We start from the raw sequence: 7173 nt of genomic DNA, 5'->3' as shown, positions 1-7173 counted from the left end.
AAAATGTAACACACTTGCGTGTTCTAAAACATCTTTTCCAAAATGGCGGCGCCCTTCGAAGCAGGGCCCTCGCCTCGGAACGAATCCGTCGTTGTTTCTGCTATTTTTAGTACGTTCACTGGCCATAAATGGGGCATCGGGCTTTTGCTTCGTCTCATCTCGCCTATAACAAAACGTGTGAGAAATAAATTTGCTTTATTTCTTACTTAAAGTGATGACTCTGCTGCTTCTAGTCCTAAATAGCAGCGTCGGGTTGTTAACAAAAATGCTTCAAGTTCTAACAGCCATATATCGCCACTAGGCCGAACCTATCATTGCGTCTCCATTTGCATACGCTTAACTAAATGCGCTAATGCGACAAATGGCGTAAAGTTCAGCAAAATGCTTGCGTTTTGCATATGCAGGTGTGCATGCGCTTATGGTACGCATCAATTTATAGTCTTTTCAAACCGTATTTATCTGTGTACGCCGCGAGCAGACGACAGGCAGACGGCTAGGCGCGGATGCAGGTTAGTTATGGGATGGATTAGAGCTTGAACATTCCCCTAGGGCTCGAGGTCGGTGTCCGATCATAAAAACTCGTCTGCCGCCAAGAAAACACCATGAAGTGGTAGCAGCTAAACGGTGCACCACGAATGGGCGGCAGAGTCTTAGTCCGTCGAATCGACGGGTTAGCAGAAAGACCTGCACAATCATGCAATGGTTTTAGAATTGGAGCATTAGCAATCAGATCTGCGCCAAGCCCATACCTCAAGCAGGGCAGCATACTGCTAACCTCCGAGAAATGCCTTATGTTAGGATAAGGATACAAATTTTGAAACACAACACAGCCCTCGCTTTGAAAGCGCATGTGTGGACATCTGGTTTGCCGTACCTTGTTGAGCCAATTTTAGTTTTCTTCCTTTTTTTTAACGGTAGCCTCCTCCTTCTTTAGCCAAAGAAAACTGCTCAAACAGGACAACAAAGAGAACTAACGCTGACGTTAAAGAAACGCAATAGAAAAGAAAAATCTAAATGGTTTTCCCTTCACTCTGCATGGCGCCTATTACGGCATCTGCCGAAAATGTGCGAGCTTTGCACAACAGAATTTTCAGCTAATCACAAAAGAAAACTACTCGAGTCGCTCACGAGGGCGACGTAAGCAACGCTGGCCCGTTCGACGTTAAACTCAATATGCAGAAAATTCAGGACAAACCCAACAAATCTGCTGGAACATTTTCCCCTGAACTGATGCCCTTGAAGGTAACTTGGGAAGCAATTCACGTCACCGTTGTTGTGCTAAATTTCAACGATAAAAAAAAAATATGTTTACCATGAAGGGTTTCACTGCACTGGAAGTTGACAACTTGTCCTTCCGTTATCAGCAAGCCCTTATTACCTTGGCCGTAACTCACACGCAGCATGTGCGCATAGAAGGTACTACATTTACCTTTGCCGGAACTCGAAGAAAAAAAAACAGCAGAGGACACTTAGTTTAGTTAGTTTAGTTTATGGGGTTTAACGTCCCAAAGCGACTGAGGCTATGAGAGACGCCGTAGTGAAGGGCTCCGGAAATTTCGACCACCTGGGGTTCTTTAACGTGCACTGACATCGCACAGTACACGGGCCTCTAGAATTTCTCCTCCAAAGAAATTCCAGCCGCCGCGGCCGGGATCGAACCCGCGTCTTTCGGGTCAGCAGCCGAGCACCATAGCCACTGAGCCACCGCGGCGGCCAGAGGACACTTAATGATGCGATAGAGTTAATGCGTTAATGCTTATATATTCAGAATTGGCCATTCTTGCATTCATAGATCATTCAGAGTCCTCATACCATTCCTGTCGCATTGCTGCAGCGGTTAAGCGATTCGTCACTCGTCTGTTATGGCAGGTGCTGCCACAGGTGGAGCTTGTGCGACTCAGGTTGTTTTTGCCGAGCAACATCTAGCGACCTATCATTAATCTAAATGACAACTGCCCCGGTGGTCAGTTTGCTCACAATCCGGTGGGCAGGTTGTGATGACGCCGCTAGGTCACGTGACCTAGGTGGCCCATCTAGGTTGCCGGAGCAACCGGCCGCTCCTTCTGCGACGCTTCAATGTCGCCGACGCCGGACAATTTTTTCCAACATGGTGGCACTAACGCTCTCGCGTTAAAAAAGTTTTATCCGATCAACTTGCAATTTTTAGCCCAAACAAATCAGCCTTTCTCCCACGATTTGACCAAAAGAAAGAAAATAAAAAAACGACGAGACACTACCGCCTGAAGGGCATGACCTGACAGCGTTAATGAGTCACTGCCCACATATGATGAATTGGTCATTCTGTACTTTACGTTCATAGATCACTGGGAGTCCTCGTATCACTCCCGGTGCAGTGGTGAGTGCTTAGGCGATGATTTTATCGAGCGGTTAAGCGGCAGGCGGCTGTTTCAAGCACATCCAGCGGTGGGGCTAGCGAGACCCAGGTTGCTCTCCCCGAGCAACCTCTTGCGATCAATCACTGATTTAACTGCCACCTACCGCGGTGGGCAGTTTACTCACAGTGCCATGGGCAGGTCGCCACCTGCCACGGTGGGCACGTTGTGATGACGTCACAAGGTGGCGTGACCTACTTGCCAGGCGACACATCCGATCTGAGTGCTCCTGCCGCTCCGGCTGCGAGGCTTCAAACGGTCGCCAACGCCGACGCCGGACAATTTTTTGAAACTTGGAAGTACCAACGCTGCCCCATTAAAAAAAAGCTGCTTCCAATGTCTGCGCGGAGCTGAAACCTGACTCCCGTACTGAGACGATAGTCTTTTAGGCGCGCCCTCCGGGGTCGCGCTCTATTTTTACTCCAGAGCCATCCCTTACCCTCACTACCGTCTCTGCAGTAAAAAAACCTTGGCAGCGCACGCAAAGCCAAGAGCCGACGCTGTACAACGAGATGTGAGCAGCGCGGGACGCTACTCTGTTCTTGCCCGAAGCTCGGCTACCCTTGCGTCTCAACGCGCTTCCCAGAATGTAGCCCTGAATGTGAAGGACGCATGATTCACAACAGCGCAGAAAACACGGACAAAAGGGAGACTAGACAAGGGGAGACTAGACAATGGGAAACTAGACGCATCCTTCTCAAGTGCGCGCGCCGAATATGCCGGCATGTACGGCCTTTGTCGCTCCATCTCTGCGCTCGCATACGCTGTGTCGCGCAGCCTTTATAAGGCCTCCTGATCTCTGGGGCCGCTTTGCCGTTTCTCTTAGTGCATTTTTGTCAAGAAGGCGCTGTCCGGCTTCTCTCTGAGGACGATGCCCTTTCAAGAACTTCGCTCCAGTTCTGCATAGAAGATACGCTCTTCTCTTTCCTTTACTGTGCTACGCTTTGGAATCACCTGCGCCCCTCGTCTGTCAGCGCCCGTGAGCTTTCAGTGCGCACCGCGGCAAGACTTCTGCTTCACACCCTTGCGTTCTTTGCCATCGCAAGCAGCTGTCAGCACAACTGACTCTAGGTCCTAACATTTGACTTGTCTCTACTTGACCTTTGACCTTTCGTTTCTTTCTCCACTTCACTTCAGAGAGATTCATGTGCTTCGCATGAACAAAAACCGTTTCCTTCAGCCCTTGACATGCATCGCGTAAGCCTTCATTAGGTTCAAGATTGACCTCTTCGTTGCCCTGGCCCCTTCTCGTCAGCTCCTCGCAATAGACCCTTTCGAAGATTCAGCGCTACCTGGTATGTGGAGCGAAAACTACGTACGGTCGGCCTTGCTTGGGCAGGTGGCCTCCCGGCTGGACTCTGCTTGGGCCGCATTGTGTGCCTCGGCGCCCGGCGATACCACTACGAACGACATTCTTGCTTCTGTGCCCTACCCTTCATCTCTTCCACTGCCTGTCCGCGTCAAGCTAGAGTAGCGATGCAGGCATGCTGCTGTGTGCCTGTCTACAGCCAGCGAGGTGTGAGAAACGCGCACGGAAACGAGGCATGCATCGCCGGCGCACGGAGAACGTGAAATAACAGCATGCTTCTTTATTAAAAGGGTCAAGGTCCATCTGAGTTGTTTCCGATGTACTGACGACGGAAAGCGACAGCGCTGCTTCAGTCAGCGATTCCCGTCAGGTAGCAGCTAGCTTTGTGAAGAGCGCGAGAGGCCATTGGCGCTATCCGCTCGTTTCTTGTTCGCGTTCGTCGTCCCAGTCGCTTGCACTAATATAAACTACATGTGTGTTCCTAGATCATCGCCAAGTAGCGTTGTCAGCTATCCTGTCACCTTTCCATTGTCTGATACCAGCACGTTTGTATTCCTGTGCATTGTTTCCAATGCCACCGACTATTCCCTCGCATTTCAAAGTCAAAGCAATGTACACGGTCGACGGGCCCCTAGTGACGGGCATTTTAACCACGGTTACAGCACTTAACTGCGGTTATCGCAGTTCGCCGTTGTCACACAGCTCGGCGCCACCGTTCTCGATTACGGCAACCAGCGGCCTTTTGGATGAAACAAAGGAATTTACACGGTAATCGGTAGAGCGACGCTCCATTTTCAAACAACGTAGTTATTTACAACGCAGCGTCTAGAGTGCCGTCCGACAATGCAGTCCAGTGGCAGCGCTTCCTCCACCGCCATAAACCGCCGCAGCAAGCCAACATCTTTACGGCGGATCCGTGGTGCCATATCAGAAAAGTCTGGTAAAATTTATTGTTCGAGTAAATAATAAGCCATGGTATAAAGGAATGCCAAATACTGATCTAGTTGCTGATAAGAGGGATAGTTGCGAAAAAAACAAGTTGCTGTTCACAGCCGCATAGCAGCTGCCGCCGGTAGTGCGGCGCGACTGACCCCATCTGTTTCCACGCAAGCTTTGCTGCTAAAGCGTCGCTGAAATCGATCATATCGCTCTTTTAATGTCAGACAACGGGGTTGTCCGAAAGGCAGTCCCATGAGTAGACCATGTACTGTAGCGCCAGCCAATTCCGAAGCGCCGTCCACTGCGGCTTCGATGCGAAACAACCTGGGCCTAGCGACGACTAGGAATTAGCGCACTGCCATAGCGCCATCGTCCACCGCGCACGCAGGTGGCACCATTGCAGTAAGCTCGCGAGATCCGGTGCTACGACCATTGCAAACATGTCACCTGGTTTCATGGTACGGCCGGTACCGGACCCTTTTCGACGTTACGGCTCTAGAATGCACAGGTTCAGCACTGTGAGATGGTGCTGCAGTACGCTGTTGCTACGCCGCCGGACGGTACTAGGTCAGAGCAGATTCGAAGGCTGTATAAAAGCGTCGCCGGACGGCATTCAAGACAGGGCCTATATTAAGGCGAAAGCCTCTAATGGCTCATGCTCGCAGTGTCCGTCCATGCTCGCGGTGTCCTTCCGTTCGCTGGAATCATGCCAACTGTGGCCTCTCCTCAGCGCAGCGCGCAACCTCTTTCTTAATTTCCTTTCCTCAAATTAATTTTCTTCATTACGGCCCCTTTTTCTGTTTCTTTTTTCACTCCCACTTCCTCTCTTCGTCTACAAACTGATGACGGGTGTCCACCGAGATATGCGAGATAGTTACTGCGCAATTTCCTTTTCACAAATACAATTCCCATTTTCTTCATTACGGCCCCTCTTTCTCTTTCTTCTTTCACTCCCACTTCCTCCCTTCCTGTACGGTGCGGTTCGGGTGTCCACCGCGAGACGGTTCCTCGGCAACGGCTCATACGGCCGCATCCACAACACAACAGGGCGATTCAGGCGTCCACTGACCTAGGGAGCCAGTTTGCGCACTTCCTTCCCTTAAAATGATCGGAGTGTAAAACGCCAACGCCAATGAACACAATGAACGGCGAACGGGAAACGGCGACGGCGACACCGCAAAACGAGCGCCAAAGAGCTGCGCTCTCAAACACTGCAATCAAAAAAGCGACCGCAGTCGCCAAAGACAATAAAAACCGCACATGCGGGAAGCCCGCCACGCGCCAAGCGGTTCGGGGAAGCGGCAGTGGGTTGACCACAAGACTTTTGCCAAGCACACTTTAGAATTTCCGAAGTGTCTTCGGTAATTTTTTAATGTATTGCTCTTGAAACATGGTTTCGTTAGAAAAATGTACGTTGTTGGAGTGGGCCAGCTAGTGCGCTTTCAAACTCGGACGCCGACGTGCACCCTCTGTCCACAAGCGCCGCCATTTACTTGGTTAACGACGGAAACCAAGGTCGCCAAGCTTGCTTCGCGATAACCGTGGTTAGCGGCGTAACCGCGGCTTGGTACGCAGTGCGAACAGCAGTAACCACAGCTAGCGAAAACCGCGGATCCTGTATCTGCGTTGAGAAGTGCGGCCAGACGGGTCGTGCACACCATGGGCGTAGTCGTAAACATCAGTCGCCTTTGCGAAAACCCGTCCGAGACGATGTGAAATCCTTGGCCTACAGCTGTACCATCGCTGCTCTCCTTAGCCGCAGTCGTGTCATTAGCAGATCGAGCGGAGCTCCTATGTTCGTAACTGACATAGTGCCGGGAGCGCTGCTCATTGTCACCTCGGCGAGTTGTAGCTATTTGTAGCGTTAGCCGCTTGCTTTCCAGCTCGTGCTGGCGGTCCTTTTCTGGACGCCTTTCGCTTTCATTTTCTCGCTCTCGCTCAGAACTACCCCGTTCCTGTTCCTCTCTTACCACCTCTTGAACGTCTTCCCAACATTTGGCTATCTCTTCCACGTCTACACCGCTTTCCTCGATGGCCTCAATTAAGAGCGGCTTCTTATGGATCGACTAATAATTGATTCCCAATTCCCCGTATACCAGAACTAGGTCCCGTTTGCGCAGGTTCTTCCAGCCCATGACTGCTCTCAAGCGATGGCTGGACTCTAGTAAATGCTCAGAGAAGGATTCCCAGGTAAGCTCTGAAACCTCCTTTCATTACCTAGGTTTAAAAATCTCCTCAAGATGTTAAGCCTGGAAAAACTCAGAGAGAGGACCGTGCACTTACCCATACAACAGCCAGTACGCCGAGCAGATCATCAAACCGCTGCCATCGAATTGTGGCGCATCTTCGTAGACGGATTCAGGGCAGGAACAACGCGGCCGGAGACGGAGCATCGAGAGCCGTAGTTAGCAGATCAAGACTGTACATATATATATTTACGTTTTTCGAGTAGCCAAGTTCCACACGTGAGGAAAGACGAACAGCAAGCACGTGAGTAGCACGCTACTGAGCGCGCACACAAAGTCCGGCTGC

This window comes from Amblyomma mixtum, chromosome 3 (genome assembly GCF_055824585.1).
Source record: "Amblyomma mixtum isolate Tamu chromosome 3, ASM5582458v1, whole genome shotgun sequence".
NCBI lineage: Eukaryota > Metazoa > Arthropoda > Arachnida > Ixodida > Ixodidae > Amblyomma > Amblyomma mixtum.
This window is presented reverse-complemented; position numbering follows the sequence as displayed.